At 38.6% G+C, this 17095-nt stretch overlaps 2 non-coding genes across 2 annotated transcripts; one reads left to right on the plus strand and one right to left on the minus strand.

Moving 5' to 3' along the window:
• The first annotated feature begins 1504 nt into the window (after window positions 1–1504).
• Window positions 1505–1578, plus strand: TRNAR-CCG (transfer RNA arginine (anticodon CCG)). The gene has a single exon. It is a non-coding gene; the product is annotated as a tRNA-Arg (tRNA).
• Window positions 1579–13638: 12060 nt separating this feature from the next.
• Window positions 13639–13710, minus strand: TRNAT-GGU (transfer RNA threonine (anticodon GGU)). Its single transcript has one exon. It is a non-coding gene; the product is annotated as a tRNA-Thr (tRNA).
• Window positions 13711–17095: the final 3385 nt, after the last annotated feature.

Raw genomic sequence — 17095 nt, forward strand, 5'->3', positions numbered from 1 at the left:
CTGTTTGGACCGATGGACTTACTAGTCTCGATCGTTACAAGGGGCGATGCTATGACATCGAGCCCGTTCCTGGAGAGGAGACTCAATTTATTGCCTATGTAGCTTACCCCTTAGACCTTTTCGAAGAAGGTTCTGTTACTAACTTGTTCACTCCATTGTAGGTAATGTATTTGGATTCAAGGCCTTACGGGCTCTACGTTTGGAAGATTTGCGGATTCCCCCTTCTTATTCCAAAACTTTTCAGGGTCCACCTCATGGTATCCAAGTTGAAAGAGATAAATTGAACAAATATGGTCGTCCTTTATTGGGATGTACTATCAAACCAAAATTGGGTCTATCAGCCAAAAACTATGGTAGAGCAGTTTACGAATGTCTCCGTGGTGGACTCGATTTTACTAAGGATGATGAGAACGTAAATTCCCAACCATTCATGCGCTGGAGAGATCGTTTTGTCTTTTGTGCGGAAGCAATTAATAAGGCTCAGGCTGAGACGGGTGAAATTAAGGGACATTATTTGAATGCTACTGCAGGTACATGTGAAGAAATGATGAAAAGGGCAATATTTGCAAGAGAATTGGGAGTTCCTATCGTTATGCATGACTACCTGACGGGAGGTTTTACCGCAAATACTTCTTTGGCTCATTATTGCCGAGACAACGGCCTACTTCTTCACATTCACCGCGCGATGCATGCAGTTATTGACAGACAAAGAAATCATGGTATCCATTTCCGGGTACTGGCTAAAGCATTGCGTATGTCCGGTGGAGATCATATTCACGCCGATACTGTAGTAGGTAAACTTGAAGGTGAACGAGACGTAACTTTAGGGTTTGTTGATCTACTGCGTGATGATTTTATCGAAAAAGATCGAAGTCGTGGTATTTACTTCACTCAAGATTGGGTATCTATGCCAGGTGTTCTGCCCGTAGCTTCAGGAGGTATTCACGTTTGGCATATGCCTGCTCTGACCGAGATCTTTGGGGATGATTCCGTACTACAGTTTGGTGGGGGAACTTTGGGACATCCTTGGGGAAATGCACCTGGTGCAGTAGCTAATCGGGTTGCTCTAGAAGCTTGTGTACAAGCTCGTAATGAAGGACGTGATCTTGCTCGTGAAGGTAATGAAGTGATCCGTGAAGCTTGTAAATGGAGTCCTGAACTAGCTGCTGCTTGTGAAATATGGAAGGAGATCAAATTTGAATTTGATGTGATTGATCGCTTGTAATCCAGTGACTTTCGTTCTACCAATCGGACTCGGCCCAATCTTTTACTACTACCCCAAATATTAGTCCAAATCGTGAGCGGAGATATGGAATTTCAGATATCAATATATGGAATTTCCATATATTAATATCTATATATCAATATCTATGTAGATATTGATATATAGATATTTCCAAGGTTAAATATCTCAAACAGAGTTATTTATGAAAATTTTTTTGGGTCAAGCATTCGATAACGAATCCTATTCATCCTTTACAATGATCTTATAGATCATTTGATAGGGTTGGTAGCTCAGCGGATCAGAGCTCATGGTTCCGGACCGTGAAGTCAAGGGTTCAAATCCCTTCTAGCCCAAAAGATGTTGTATTTTAAATGAAAATTCCTTTCCATCGCGGTATAGGAGAGAATCTTTCTTTATAATAGAATAAAGTATTCTATCATAATCCTGGATCGATACTTCAGATTCCTAATCAATAATGAATGGAAATGATTTCTCAATGATTCATTCCACTATTGATTAATAATTTTCATCATTGTATTTATACTTATACGACTTCTCTTCATACAAAATAAGATAGGAAAAGTAACAATTTTCACCTTTATATGGAAGGAAAACTCTATGTCTATAAAGGAGTGGTTCGAAGACAAGCGTAAAATAACTGCATTACTAAAAAATTCGGTCGAAAGGGATAGTAAGGATGCCAATGAGACGGAGAAAAACAAGAATAAAAGTATTGATTACGCTAAAATTAAGAAGTTATGGGCTCAATGCGATAATTGCGAGAACTTACTATATCTCAGATTCTTGAGAGAGAATCAAAGTGTTTGTAAAGAATGTGGATATTATCTGCAAATGAATAGTTCAGATAGAATAGAACTTCCAATTGATCGTGACACTTGGCGTCCTATGGATGAAGACATGTACACTCTAGATGTTCTTCAATTTTATTCTGAGAATGAACCTTCTCATTCTGATAATCTTAATTCTGAGGATGAATCTTATAAGGATCATATCACTTTCTATCAAATAGAGACAGGTTTAACTGATGCTATTCAAACAGGCATAGGTCAATTAAATGGTCTTACTATCGCACTCGGAGTTATGGATTTTCAGTTCATGGGAGGTAGTATGGGCTCTGTAGTAGGTGAGAAAATAACCCGTCTGATCGAGCGCGCTACCGCGGAATCTCTTCCATTAATTATGGTGTGTGCTTCCGGAGGAGCACGTATGCAAGAAGGAAGTTTTAGTTTAATGCAAATGGCTAAAATAGCTTCTGCATTATATATTCATCAGAAGGAGAAAAAGTTGTTATATATATCGATTCTGACGTCACCGACAACTGGTGGAGTGACTGCTAGTTTTGGCATGTTGGGAGATATTATTATTGCCGAACCTAAAGCGTACATTGCATTTGCAGGTAAAAGAGTAATCGAACAGACATTAGGTCAGAAAGTGATTGAAGATTTTTAGGTGACTGAGCATTTATTTGGTCATGGTTTATTTGATCTGATCGTTCCACGTAATCTCTTAAAAGGTGTTCTGAGTGAACTATTTTGGTTTTACGTTTTACGGTCTTCCTTGTAAATAAATAAAAAGAAAAAAATGAACGTTGAGTTTCCTTATCAGGAAAAAGGATCAAATCGAGTTCCTTGTAACGGAAGTGACAGTGATACAGTTTCTTATCGCGGCGAAGGAGAGAATTGCTTTTCACCCCCTTCTTATTAACAATTTATGATCCTCGAGCCTATACTAACAATCCATATAGCCAATTCTCCGCTTTCAGAAATCAGAGAAATTTTGGTCAGGATTCATGTTCTTCCACTATTTTACTTATATAGTAAGTGTTCTAATGGATCTCTATGTTGTAATATAGAACTCATTGTTGAACTCATCGAGATCTTATTAAAAAAAAAAATTGCCCCAACTGGAAATGCTTTTTTAGTATTTTCGGGAGAGACGGGGAAAGGAACAACGAACACTTGCATACATGTATTCTATGAAGAAGGACGAATGGGACCGCTTATTTGGTCCCATCACTTATTTGACCTTATAATTATTCTTTGTAATATGGATAAACATTTCATTGATTAAGTAAGGTACTCGTTCTATGATAATTCCTAACCTACTCCCTAACCTACTCTCTAACCTACTCTCTAACCTACTCCCTATCCTACCCTCTATTTTGGTGCCTTTAGTCGGCTTATTACTTCCGGCAATTACAATGGTTCTTTCTCATCTGTATATTCAGAAGGACGAGATTTTATGAATCTGATCAAATCAGATTTAATAAATGGGTTTAGATCTTTCAATTGCAGAACAGATAGGATATCTATATCTATTTTAGATGATATAAGATAGAACTCTTATAGACACAAAATAGGTATAAATATCCAAATTATATATATATGAATATGGATATTTATTCATATTCATATTCATATACATATACAGATAGGATCTACACATATGTCAATAAATAGGTATGGGTCAATATGTTAATGTGGTCGGTTTTATTTTTTCATACGGTATAGATATCTATTCCAGGAGATATTTATACTCCACTGATCCAATGTTGTTTCTAAAATTGAGAAATTAGGGAAGGACCCATTTGAAATGGATGGTAAGAATGGACAAGAAGACAAACTTGGCTGACTTAACTGAAAATTTATCTATCTATCTATCTATATAGATAGTTCATAAGAGTTTGGGAACCAAAGGATAAAAAAGTTGGCTATTCCCTCAACTTCAATAGGATGGAATTGAATACAATTTTTTATGAATCGTCGATCCAAATGGCTCTGGATAGAACCTATAACAGGGTCTCGAAAAAGAAGTAATTTCTTTTGGGCTTGTATCCTCTTTCTGGGTTCACTAGGATTTTTCCTAGTCGGGATCTCGAGTTATTTTGGTGAGAACCTGATACCCCTATTGTCATCTCAGCAAATACTCTTTGTTCCACAAGGAATTGTAATGTGTTTTTATGGTATTGCAGGTCTGTTCATTAGCTCTTATCTGTGGTGCACAATTTTGTTCAATGTGGGTAGTGGCTATAATAAGTTCGATAAAAAAAAAGGAATTGTATGTCTTTTTCGTTGGGGATTTCCCGGAATAAATCGTCGTATTTTCCCACGATTTCTTATGAAGGATATTCAGATGATCAAAATGGAAATTCAAGAAGGTATTTCCCCTCGTCGTGTTCTTTATATGGAAATAAAGGGCCGACAAGACATTCCTTTAACTCGTACTGGTGATAATGTGAACCTAAGGGAGATCGAACAGAAAGCCGCTGAATCAGCCCGTTTCTTGCGTGTATCCATTGAAGGGTTTTGAAATCGGGGGTGTCTTTATCCTCGACATATATTCAAATGTTTTTACATTTGAATGTATGTCGAGGATAAAGGAACATGAATAAATATCCAATCAGGAAATTTCAATAAATATTCCATTTTCATACAATGAAATTTCAATAAATATTTCATTGTATGAAAATGGAACGATATAGGATCTTTACGAACAATATACTATTTTTATGAAATAGTATAGAAAGAGGTAATATAGAAAAAGCAATAAGTTAAAATAGAACTGGTACCAGTAGATGAATATGATGTCTCAGAAACAACAATTACTAGATAGAGTGGTCCGGTTTCCCTAAAACTAAAACGCTTTTTTCCTCTCATCACGATCCAATTATGACTTTTTGTCGTTCTCTCATTTTTCAAGAGCGTTTGTCATCTTTGGAGATAACTGGGGAAATATTCGTAAAGGATCTAGTGATCAGGATTCAAAAGATCTTGGCAATGAATAAGACTTATGTTACTTCAAGTTATTCTTCTAAAAAAGAAGAAGATGAAAAAAATTAATAGATAATTGGTCCATATATAAATGATTTGGAATGATCTCCTTATGCTCCGTCTCACCCATTTTGAACAAACCTTTTACTTTTTTCCCGAGTATATTTTTTTGATCGGGATCAAACAATTACACAATAGATCAATCTATGGATCCCATACCTCATTCTATCACTCGTACTTTGTCTAGATTTCGGACAGAACTGACAAGTGAATCAGGTTCGTTAGCGATTCACGAATTGGAAGTGTCCGAATATAAAGCATCAGCTTCCCTACGATATCTCGCATGTTTAGTAGTACTGCCTTGGGTAATTCCTATTTCATTACGGAAAGGTTTGGAGCCTTGGGTTACAAATTGGTGGAATACGGTTAAATCTCAGAAATTTTTTGATTATCTCCAGGAACAAAATGCTCTGGGAAGATTTGAGAAAATAGAAGAACTATTCTTGTTAGAAAGAATGGTGGAAGATTCTTTGGGAACACATTCACAATCTATTCGTATAGAGATTCACAAAGAAACGATCCAATTGGTCGAAATGTACAATGAAGATTGTATCCAGATAATATCACATTTATTAACAAATCTAATAGGTTTTGCTTTTATAAGTGCTTATATCATTCTGGGTAAGAATAAACTCGCTATTATCAATTCTTGGATCCAAGAATTCTTCTATAGTCTGAGCGATACAATGAAAGCTTTTCTAATTCTTTTAGCAACCGATCTATGTATTGGGTTTCATTCACCCCATGGTTGGGAACTGATGATCGATTCGATCTCCGAAAGTTATGGATTTGCCCATAATGAACGAATCATATCTGGTCTTGTTTCAACTTTTCCAGTCATCTTAGATACGATTCTTAAATATTGGATCTTCCGTCGTTTCAATCATATATCTCCTTCACTTGTAGTAATTTATCATTCGATGAATGAATAAAGAATAGGTAGGTTGTTTTCTCCGACCGAAACAATTGAAACAGAATAATAAAGTGTTTTTCGTGTTCAGGAATTAGCTATTCCTCCCCTTCATTCTTCTCCTGGTGCGAGACTTCCGATTTCTTATTTTTAGGTTTGGTTGAATCAATATAGTAGCAGAATTTTTGACAGGTAACTATGATAGCTACCTACTCTCACCCCAAAAATGATTTGGAACCAATAATTGAACCATGCAAAATAGAAATACTTATGAATGGGCGAAAAAGATGACTCGGTTAATTTCCGTCCTGGTCATGATACATATCATAACTCGGACATCCATTTCGAATGCATATCCCATTTTTGCACAGCAGGGTTATGAAAATCCCCGAGAAGCCACTGGACGTATTGTATGTGCCAATTGTCACTTCTGAGGTACCGAATAAGTGACTACTAGAATCAGGATCTATCTTTTTCGCAGGGCTTCTTCACCTAGGATCTATCTATCTAACGGACGATCATTTAGTCACTGGATTACAAGCGATCAATCACATCAAATTCAAATTTGATCTCCTTCCATATTTCACAAGCAGCAGCTAGTTCAGGACTCCATTTACAAGCTTCACGGATCACTTCATTACCTTCACGAGCAAGATCACGTCCTTCATTACGAGCTTGTACACAAGCTTCTAGAGCAACCCGATTAGCTACTGCACCAGGTGCATTTCCCAAGGATGTCCCAAAGTTCCCCCACCAAACTGTAGTACGGAATCATCCCCAAAGATCTCGGTCAGAGCAGGCATATGCCAAACGTGAATACCTCCTGAAGCTACGGGCAGAACACCTGGCATAGATACCCAATCTTGAGTGAAGTAAATACCACGACTTCGATCTTTTTCGATAAAATCATCACGCAGTAGATCAACAAACCCTAAAGTTACGTCTCGTTCACCTTCAAGTTTACCTACTACAGTATCGGTGTGAATATGATATCCACCGGACATACGCAATGCTTTAGCCAGTACCCGGAAATGCATACCATGATTTCTTTGTCTGTCAATAACTGCATGCATCGCGCGGTGAATGTGAAGAAGTAGGCCGTTGTCTCGGCAATAATGAGCCAAAGAAGTATTTGCGGTAAAACCTCCCGTCAGGTAGTCATGCATAACGATAGGAACTCCCAATTCTCTTGCAAATATTGCCCTTTTCATCATTTCTTCACATGTACCTGCAGTAGCATTCAAATAATGTCCCTTAATTTCACCCGTCTCAGCCTGAGCCTTATTAATTGCTTCCGCACAAAAGACAAAACGATCTCTCCAGCGCATGAATGGTTGGGAATTTACGTTCTCATCATCCTTAGTAAAATCGAGTCCACCACGGAGACATTCGTAAACTGCTCTACCATAGTTTTTGGCTGATAGACCCAATTTTGGTTTGATAGTACATCCCAATAAAGGACGACCATATTTGTTCAATTTATCTCTTTCAACTTGGATACCATGAGGTGGACCCTGAAAAGTTTTGGAATAAGAAGGGGGAATCCGCAAATCTTCCAAACGTAGAGCCCGTAAGGCCTTGAATCCAAATACATTACCTACAATGGAAGTGAACAAGTTAGTAACAGAACCTTCTTCGAAAAGGTCTAAGGGGTAAGCTACATAGGCAATAAATTGAGTCTCCTCTCCAGGAACGGGCTCGATGTCATAGCATCGCCCCTTGTAACGATCGAGACTAGTAAGTCCATCGGTCCAAACAGTGGTCCATGTACCGGTGGAAGATTCAGCAGCTACTGCTGCTCCCGCTTCTTCAGGTGGCACCCCGGGTTGAGGAGTTACTCGGAATGCTGCCAAGATATCTGTATCTTTGGTCTGATATTCAGGAGTATAATAAGTTAATCTGTAATCTTTAACACCAGCTTTGAATCCGACACTAGCTTTAGTCTCTGTTTTTGGTGACATAAGTCCCTCCTTTATTAATAATTATTTCTCGCAAGGACGAGGTCTGCTCGACATGGACCGAACGTAAACAATCAATTTTTATAGAAATATCCTACAAAAAGTCGTCCGTTATTGGGGTGCTAGATACACTCTCATTGTATAGTGTTCTTTATGTATGACGCAACCCAATCTTTGCTCTTGAAGTTCTTCCTCCATGGATTGACCCGAGAACCTTTCAGTGGTTAAACTAGTTCATGAATGAAATCAAGGAACCGAATGGACCTTTGACCATAATGGTGCGAATTGTCCGAAAATACATATACAGATGTGCGTATGAAGAGAAGAGATAATGATCAATGAGAGAAAGGTCATGAATATCAAGTTTCATATTTCACAGATGATCTGGACATAATTTTGAAGTATTTTCGGTTTTAGTTATGGATAAATTGGTTCTAGTTATAGATAAATCGAAGACTTCCTCATGATCCTTATTCATATCCATCTACCTACTTCATATTCCAAATATGGATGAATTTAAACTTTTCAATAAAGTTGGATTTTACCCAGGTGGTAACTTCCATTTATTATTTACTGGTCTGATCGACCCAATATGGAACATTTTTTTTTTTTTTTATTGATGATATTGGCAAAATCATATTTATATATTCTTCATGGAAATTATTTCCATTTTTGTATGAGAAAAAATCCTCTTGTTCTTGGGGTTTCCGCAAGTGTAGAAACAAATGTGGGACGTATTGCTCAAATCATTGGCCCAGTACTGGATGTCTCTTTTCCTCCAGGTAATATGCCTAATATTTACAATTCATTGATAGTTAAGGGTCAAGGTACAGCCGGTCAAGAAATTCAGGTTACTTGTGAGGTACAACAATTATTAGGAAATCATAAGGTTAGAGCTGTAGCTATGAGTGCTACAGATGGTTTGACGAGAGGAATGAGAGTGATTGACACGGGAGCTCCTCTAAGTGTTCCAGTTGGTGGAGCTACTCTCGGACGAATTTTCAATGTTCTTGGAGAACCTGTCGATAATTTGGGTCCTGTAGATGCTGGCATAACATCTCCTATTCATAGACCTGCTCCCGCCTTTACAGAGTTGGATACAAAATTATCCATCTTCGAAACAGGCATTAAAGTAGTAGATCTTTTGGCTCCTTACCGCCGTGGGGGAAAAATTGGTTTATTTGGAGGAGCTGGAGTGGGTAAAACAGTACTCATTATGGAGTTGATCAACAACATTGCTAAGGCTCATGGAGGGGTATCTGTATTTGGAGGAGTAGGAGAACGTACCCGTGAAGGGAATGATCTTTACATGGAAATGAAAGAATCGGGAGTAATTGATGAACAAAAAATATCAGAATCAAAAGTGGCTCTGGTCTATGGTCAGATGAATGAACCACGGGAGCTCGCATGAGAGTCGGTTTAACTGCTCTAACCATGGCCGAATATTTCCGAGATGTCAATGAGCAAGACGTACTATTATTTATTGATAACATCTTCCGTTTTGTCCAAGCGGGATCAGAGGTATCCGCCCTATTAGGCAGAATGCCTTCCGCCGTGGGTTATCAGCCAACTCTTAGCACGGAAATGGGTTCTTTGCAAGAGAGAATTACTTCCACAAAAAAGGGATCCATAACCTCGATTCAAGCAGTTTATGTACCTGCTGACGACTTGACCGACCCTGCTCCTGCTACGACATTTGCACATTCAGATGCTACTACCGTACTATCGAGAGGATTAGCTGCGAAGGGTATCTATCCAGTAGTGGATCCTTTAGATTCAACATCGACTATGCTCCAACCTTGGATCGTAGGCGAAGAACATTACGAAACTGCACAAGGGGTTAAGCAAACTTTACAACGTTATAAGGAACTTCAAGACATTATAGCTATTCCTGGACTGGATGAATTATCGGAGGAAGATCGTTTAATCGTGGCAAGAGCAAGAAAAATTGAACGTTTCCTATCACAACCCTTTTTCGTAGCAGAGGTATTCAAAGGTTCCCCGGGCAAATATGTGGGTCTCATGGAAACAATTAGAGGTTTTCAAATGATCCTTTCTGGAGAATTAGATGGTCTTATCGAACAGTCTTTTTATTTGGTGGGTAATATTGATGAAGCTACCGCGAAGGCTATAAACTCCAGCATGGAAAGTTAATTCTGAAAATGACCCTAAATCTTCGTGTACTGTCTCCTAATCGAGTCATTTGGGATTCAAAAGTTAAAGAAATAATTCTATCTACTAATAGTGGTCAAATTGGCGTATTACCCAATCATGCTTCACTTGTGGCAGCTGTAGATATAGGAGTTATGAAAATACGTCTCAATGGGCAGTGGTCCACTATGGCTATGATGGGCGGTTTCACCAAGATAGACAGTGATAGAATAACTATATTGGTAAATAATGCAGAGAGAGATGTTGACATCGATCCCCGAGAAGCCCAGGAAAATTTTCGAATAGCTAAAGCTGACTTAGCTCGAGCCGAAGGCAAAAGACAAGCAATTGAGGCTGATTTAGCTCTGAAAAGGGCTAGAACCCGATTAGAGGCTATCAATGCTAGCCCCCCCGTCTCTAATTAACATTTTCTATAATGATCTGAAAAATGGATTCAATGTTCCGCCTCGATCCAAACACGTGGAGTAAAACTTATTAGATACCATTGAAAACTCGATGGCATCTAATAAGTTTACCTACTATTGGATTTGAACCAATGACTCTCGCCGTATGAAAGCGATACTCTAACCACTGAGTTAAGTGGGTCATTTATTCTCATAGGTAGAGTTGGATTTATAAACGATTCTAAATCGAAATCGAATTAAATGTATAGACAATGTATGTGTCCCTGGCACAGATCGAACTTATTGGAACGTATTGGATCATAGTATTGGATCATGAAATATCTACCTTGACATAAAGTGATCCATCTGGTTAGTATAGTAGTGTATCACCAAGACTGGCAAGGAAGGGCTATAGCTCAGCAAGGTAGAGCACCTCGTTTACACGTGCGCCAATGGTTTTCGGGAGAGTTTATCGATTCGTCCGATCCACGAAATAGATTCTATGTGAAATAGTCTTACTCTATAAATTTGTTTCTCTGGGGAACAATAGCATGACAAAGATTAAGTTCGATCTGATTCGAATTACGGATCTAATTGATATGGTCAATCCCAATCTGTTCAATGCCAGGCATAATGAGTATAATACGGGGACCTCAAAATAGATTCTTTTCGCTCTATGAACTTTTAGGTGTATGAAGTGTCATATTTTACTTTTGGAGCGATAGAAGAGACTCTATTTGAGTCAATCTATGCCCGAGCAAGGCAGACCTACGTCAAAAAAACCTTTTGAATAACTTTGGGATTGCTTCCGAAGGGTAAGAATTTGGAGCACACGGAGCCATATTAGTATCTTACCGGAAAGAGGAGAATGGCAGACTAACCGATCTTTCCATCAGTTAATGAAAGAGCCCAATGCGAGAAAATGCATGTTGGGTTCTTGGAACAGTTCAAATTATTTTGATAATAAGAACTTTGATCTGTTCTACCGAGAAGGTCTACGGTTCGAGCCCGTATAGCCCTATACATTCCACTAAGTGATACTATTTATATATATCCCCTCATAGTCCGTCCCTATGACTTGGCCTTGAAAAGTCTTTCAGATCATATCAATCTCATGTCCTTATCTAGATCGATGGATGGGAACGTTGGACCAGAGCAGGCATATTAGTATTTTGGATCGATCGAGATTGATCCGATACCAGATGATCAAACCTATAAACTATTTTTATTTTTTTTTTTTATCGCTAGTTCTTCGAAAAATTCGAGAGTTCTCTCGAATATCATATGTTCCAAGCAATCCATAGAGCAGTCAAAGTATCGATCGGACATGTGACTTTTAGCTCCATCCAAACGCAACGCATTCCGTTGGGGTTGAACAAAATTTCCGTTCAATCGAAAATCCCGGATGTATCTATCCCTTTGCTAAATATCGGGGCGAAGATCTTGATCAACTAGGATTCTCTACAATAAGTTATGTGCGGTAAATCGAGCCTATTTTTGAACCATAGAAGTGGCAAGTACGACGGATATTCCGAATACCTGGGCAGAGAAATTCTCTGGAGTTGATCCATCCTCGCTAAAGGCGAACCTTTGGTTCGTTCTCTTTCTTCACCTAAGATCATCACATGGTTTTTGAGACCCAAGATTTTCATATTGGGACAAACACTCTTCCTTGCCTCTAGTTCCGTTCTGGTAACATATCACAAAAATGCAATCTACCGGCTATGCATATTAGATCTACATCTGGACCAACGTTTGCTTTAATCTACCCCACTATTTTATAGAATACACATATTTCATGGAATGCGTTCTGGAACAAACAATAGAATAAAGAAGTCTGTTGGGTTGGGACGAAAGAAAGAAACTATTACCCCTTGTCCAGAAATTATGTGGACAGCGACCCAAAAGAAGCTGCTTTCTGCCCCGTTACAAATAGATCTCTACTCGGCAATAGATCTGTCCGAAATGATTTTATATCATTGTGAGATGAGTGGGCTCATCTCATAACGAACTTATATGTGAAAGATTTGATACGTTCCACGGATCGATTGACGCCTACCAATTCTGTTCGCTTGATCTAAACTTTCAAACGAATTAACTGAAAGACAACAATCAAATTTATATTTGATTCATCAAATGTTCACTATCTCCGTCGGTAGATGAGCCTTTAAATTTGTATCTTTGTCCCATAACCTGCATAATAATATAACAAAGAACTTGATTGTATCCTAACCGTGCATGTAAGATAACAAAATTTTCCAGATTGGAAAACCCTATACCTTCTAATACGAGAAGGAAGGATACAAGTTCAAATGGTCTAGATTCATCGAATCTGAATATATGATAAGCGAATAGGGTCGAACTTGTCGACACAGCCACAACCTTGATCATTTTAAACAACGACTCTCCGATCAAATACCCTGCCCAGAGTTGTTCAGATGGACAAGATCTTAGTATCAAGATAAAACATACAATAAATATCGAGATAGATCTCGATCTATTCCATTTACACCGAACCATTTTAATGGTTATGGCCCGTTCGTTACAACTCGAATAACGTGGGATCTACCGAACCAATCTGCAAAACTGTGTTAGTTGAAAACTAAAATCTAATAGGGAAAAACAATAATTATCGCCCATGAGTGAATAGACAAAGGATCGATACGAAAGAAGAAAGATTCTTCTTTCACGTTCAAAAGAACGGAGGGAAGATGGGATCGTGATATTTCTCCGGGAGAAATACAAAATACTTCATATTTATCACATATTTGATAATAAGCCATACAACTTGTTCGAGAGTTGAGAGTTAGTCATCGATCTTGCTTTGATCCCCTATCAGAGGTCACCGACGACCCACATAAGAACAAACGTTAGCTCATTTTTTATTCTTGGAAGAAATGACTGTAGATAGATAAATTGGTTTTTCCGGGGCGGACGTAGCCAAGTGGACCAAGGCAGTGGATTGTGAATCCACCACGCGCGGGTTCAATTCCCGTCGTTCGCCTCATAAAAGAAGATAAAAAACGGACTGGATCCGAATCCGATTTGTTGTCATTTTCATATTCATATTTCGGTGAAAATATTTCTCTCTATGTAATAGAAATGGACACCCGAGCCTTCTTTCTTCGTGGGAAACATGAGCCCTTTATCGGACTTGAACCGATGACTTACGCCTTACCATGGCGTTACTCTACCGCTGAGTTAAAAGGGCCCCCTCATCATATATGAATGAGTGAGTCTACTATGGTAGATGGACAACAAATTGGATATGGATGATCCATCTATCTTTATAGATATCAAGTTGAGAACATATATTATAGTAGCTCGTAGGGTAAGGATCGCTATACTGGAAACTCCGGGCTGAGCTGATACGAAACGGATGGAGAAAAGTTATGCCTGAGAGCATTTGCTGAAATATGTTCGTATTGCTAGAAGAGCCAAAGGCTCAACGGGTCAGGTCCTATTGCAATTACTTGAAATGCGTTTGGATAATATTCTTTTTCGATTGGGTATGGCTCCCACCATTCCCGGAGCTAGACAATTAGTGAATCATGGACATATCCGGTCAATGACCATATGGTAGATATACCAAGTTACCCTTGCAAACCTCAAGATGTGATTACTATAAGAGATCAACAAAGATTGAGAGCTAAGAATATGGAGCCATTCCAGTTTATGGCTCTTTTTCTTCCTGGAAGAGGAAGATCTTTCTAAAATGAATTAGAAAGAATTCAATTAGAAGATTAGAGGAGTTGAGCAAAAAAATTCCTTGATAAAGAGAAAGAACAACCTAGAATTTCTAAAACTAGAATGGATAGAATCCTTTCTTCTCTCTCGGAAATAGAAGAGAGAGAATTAAGGAATTCCGGAATTTGGATTCAAATGTGGAAGGAAAGAAGTGACGGAATATCCGTCAATGGGATTGTGGCGTGTATAGTTTAGTGATACAGGTGGGTTTTATTCGTTACATTATCAACTTAAATAGTTAAAGGATATTTGGATGGATCTCTGATCCATCCAAAGCTCTATCTATCTATAACTAAAGGGCCCGATACAACCATCAGAGTCAGAACAGTGAGCTGCGCAATAACTTCTAGATCCATTTGGTTTTCTTTCACCCTCCATCGACTTAATGTATGAATAAAATGTTGTCGGGATCAATCACTTTTCTTCTATTTTGTCTTCTTCGGACTCCTACCCATTGGTGTAGTTTCGATCAGGAACCTATGGCCTTGAGCAACTGATATCTTTACAATAATACATAAAATAGATAGAGAACCCTAAATAGATAGAGAACCCTTCAATATCTAGATAATAAAATTTGATATTGGAGAGAAATAAATGGACTAATCCATGTAACGCATTTAATCAAACTCATTGGGGAGGGAATGAAGATATGGTAGAGCTTAAATTTTTGATAGCTTTTTTTCTTGCTTTTACAGCAGGTATTCTAGCTATCAAATTAGGTCAAGCACTGTATGACTGCTGATTTTTTCTGCTTTTCTTGGCCTGGCCGATGGCCAGGCCAAGAAAAGCAGAAAAAATCAGTCATACAGAACTATTTTTAACGAAATGAACAATACGATTGACTGGATTGTTCTTTATCCAACTGAATAATCGCAATATTCATTATATTGCCGATACAATCTGTACATACTATGATATACACCTTTACTCCACCATTCATTTTGTTACACATGAACTCTTCCATCTTGGAGAGATGGCTGAGCGGACCAAAGCGGCGGATTGCTAATCCGTAGTACGGATCATCCGTACCGAGGGTTCGAATCCCTCTCTCTCCGTTCGTCCACTATTGATCCTGAAAACGAATAACCCCGAATCTTTCTACGGAACGGAAAAGGCCCATTAACCTAGAGACTTCCTATTTTGACCTTTTTTTTTCATTGCATAGCACAAAATGATAAAGTTATCATTTTGACTGAGCATTTGAACTCAGTATTTTATTTTTTTCCCGCAGTGCAGTAAAGTATTACTGTTTATGGAACAGTAATAGCTCCACTCTTTAGTAGAAAAATGATATTTTTTCATCAAAAATTATATCTGACTTAGTCCATAAATTGCAAAGGTATCGTTCATGAACGAATGGAAGGATTAGAATATCTCGTTTCTTTCCTCTTTTTTTATCAATATAAATGGGACCAATCCCTACATTGTGTATTGGTACATACAAACGATAAAATATCTTTGTCTCTCCCTGCTATTATGTATGAACAAAATTGTTTCAAACCTGTTCCATCATTAGCAATGTCCAAGTGAATAGATGTTCACTTTCGAGATGATCCGGGTCTAGCTCGATAACATGATCTCTTCCAATCCAATGTGAGAAAGTTACATAGTGTCTACTTTTTCCGATAAAGGGGTGTTTGCATGGGTTTGCCTTGGTATCGCGTTCATACCGTCGTATTGAATGATCCTGGACGGTTAATTTCTGTACATATAATGCATACAGCTCTAGTTGCTGGTTGGGCTGGTTCAATGACTCTGTACGAATTAGCAGTTTTTGATCCATCCGATCCTGTTCTTGATCCAATGTGGAGACAAGGTATGTTCGTTATACCTTTTATGACTCGTTTGGGAATAAAGGATTCATGGAGTGGATGGAACATCACCGGAGAAACTGTAATTAATCCCGGTATTTGGAGTTATGAAGGTGTGGCCGTGGCACATATCGTGTTTTCTGGCCTGTGCTTTTTGGCAGCTATCTGGCATTGGGTATATTGGGATCTGGACATATTCTGTGATGAACGTACGGGAAAACGTTGTTTAGATTTGCCAAAAGTATTTGGAATTCATTTATTCCTCTCAGGAGTAGCTTGTTTCGGATTTGGAGCATTTCATGTAACGGGTTTGTATGGTCCTGGGATATGGGTGTCTGATCCTTATGGACTAACTGGAAAAATACAACCAGTGGATCCAGCATGGGGAGCTGAAGGTTTTGATCCTTTTGTTCCAGGAGGAATAGCTTCTCATCATATAGCAGCGGGTATTTTGGGTATATTAGCAGGTCTATTCCATCTCAGTGTTCGTCCTCCCCAACGTTTATACGTAGGATTACGCATGGGGAATATTGAAACGGTCCTATCCAGCAGTATTGCTGCTGTGTTTTTTGCAGCTTTCATTGTTGCTGGGACCATGTGGTATGGCTCCGCAACTACTCCGGTCGAATTATTCGGTCCCACTCGTTACCAGTGGGATCAGGGATACTTCCAACAAGAAATAGATCGACGGGTTCGTGCCGGTCTGGCCGAAAATTTAAGCCTATCAGAAGCTTGGTCCAAAATTCCCGAGAAACTCGCTTTTTATGATTACATTGGTAATAATCCAGCTAAGGGGGGGTTATTCAGAGCAGGTGCAATGGACAATGGAGATGGAATAGCTGTTGGTTGGTTAGGACACCCTATCTTCAAAGATAAGGAGGGAAATGAGCTTTTTGTACGTCGTATGCCTACCTTTTTCGAAACATTTCCAGTAGTTCTGGTGGACAAAGAAGGAATTGTGAAAGCCGATGTTCCTTTTAGGAGGGCAGAATCAAAGTATAGTGTTGAACAAGTAGGTGTAACTGTTGAGTTCTATGG

The sequence above is a fragment of the Pinus tabuliformis genome, chromosome 9 (genome assembly GCF_031772625.1).
Source record: "Pinus tabuliformis cultivar Carrire ecotype Pingquan chromosome 9, CPIR1, whole genome shotgun sequence".
Lineage (NCBI taxonomy): Eukaryota > Viridiplantae > Streptophyta > Pinopsida > Pinales > Pinaceae > Pinus > Pinus tabuliformis.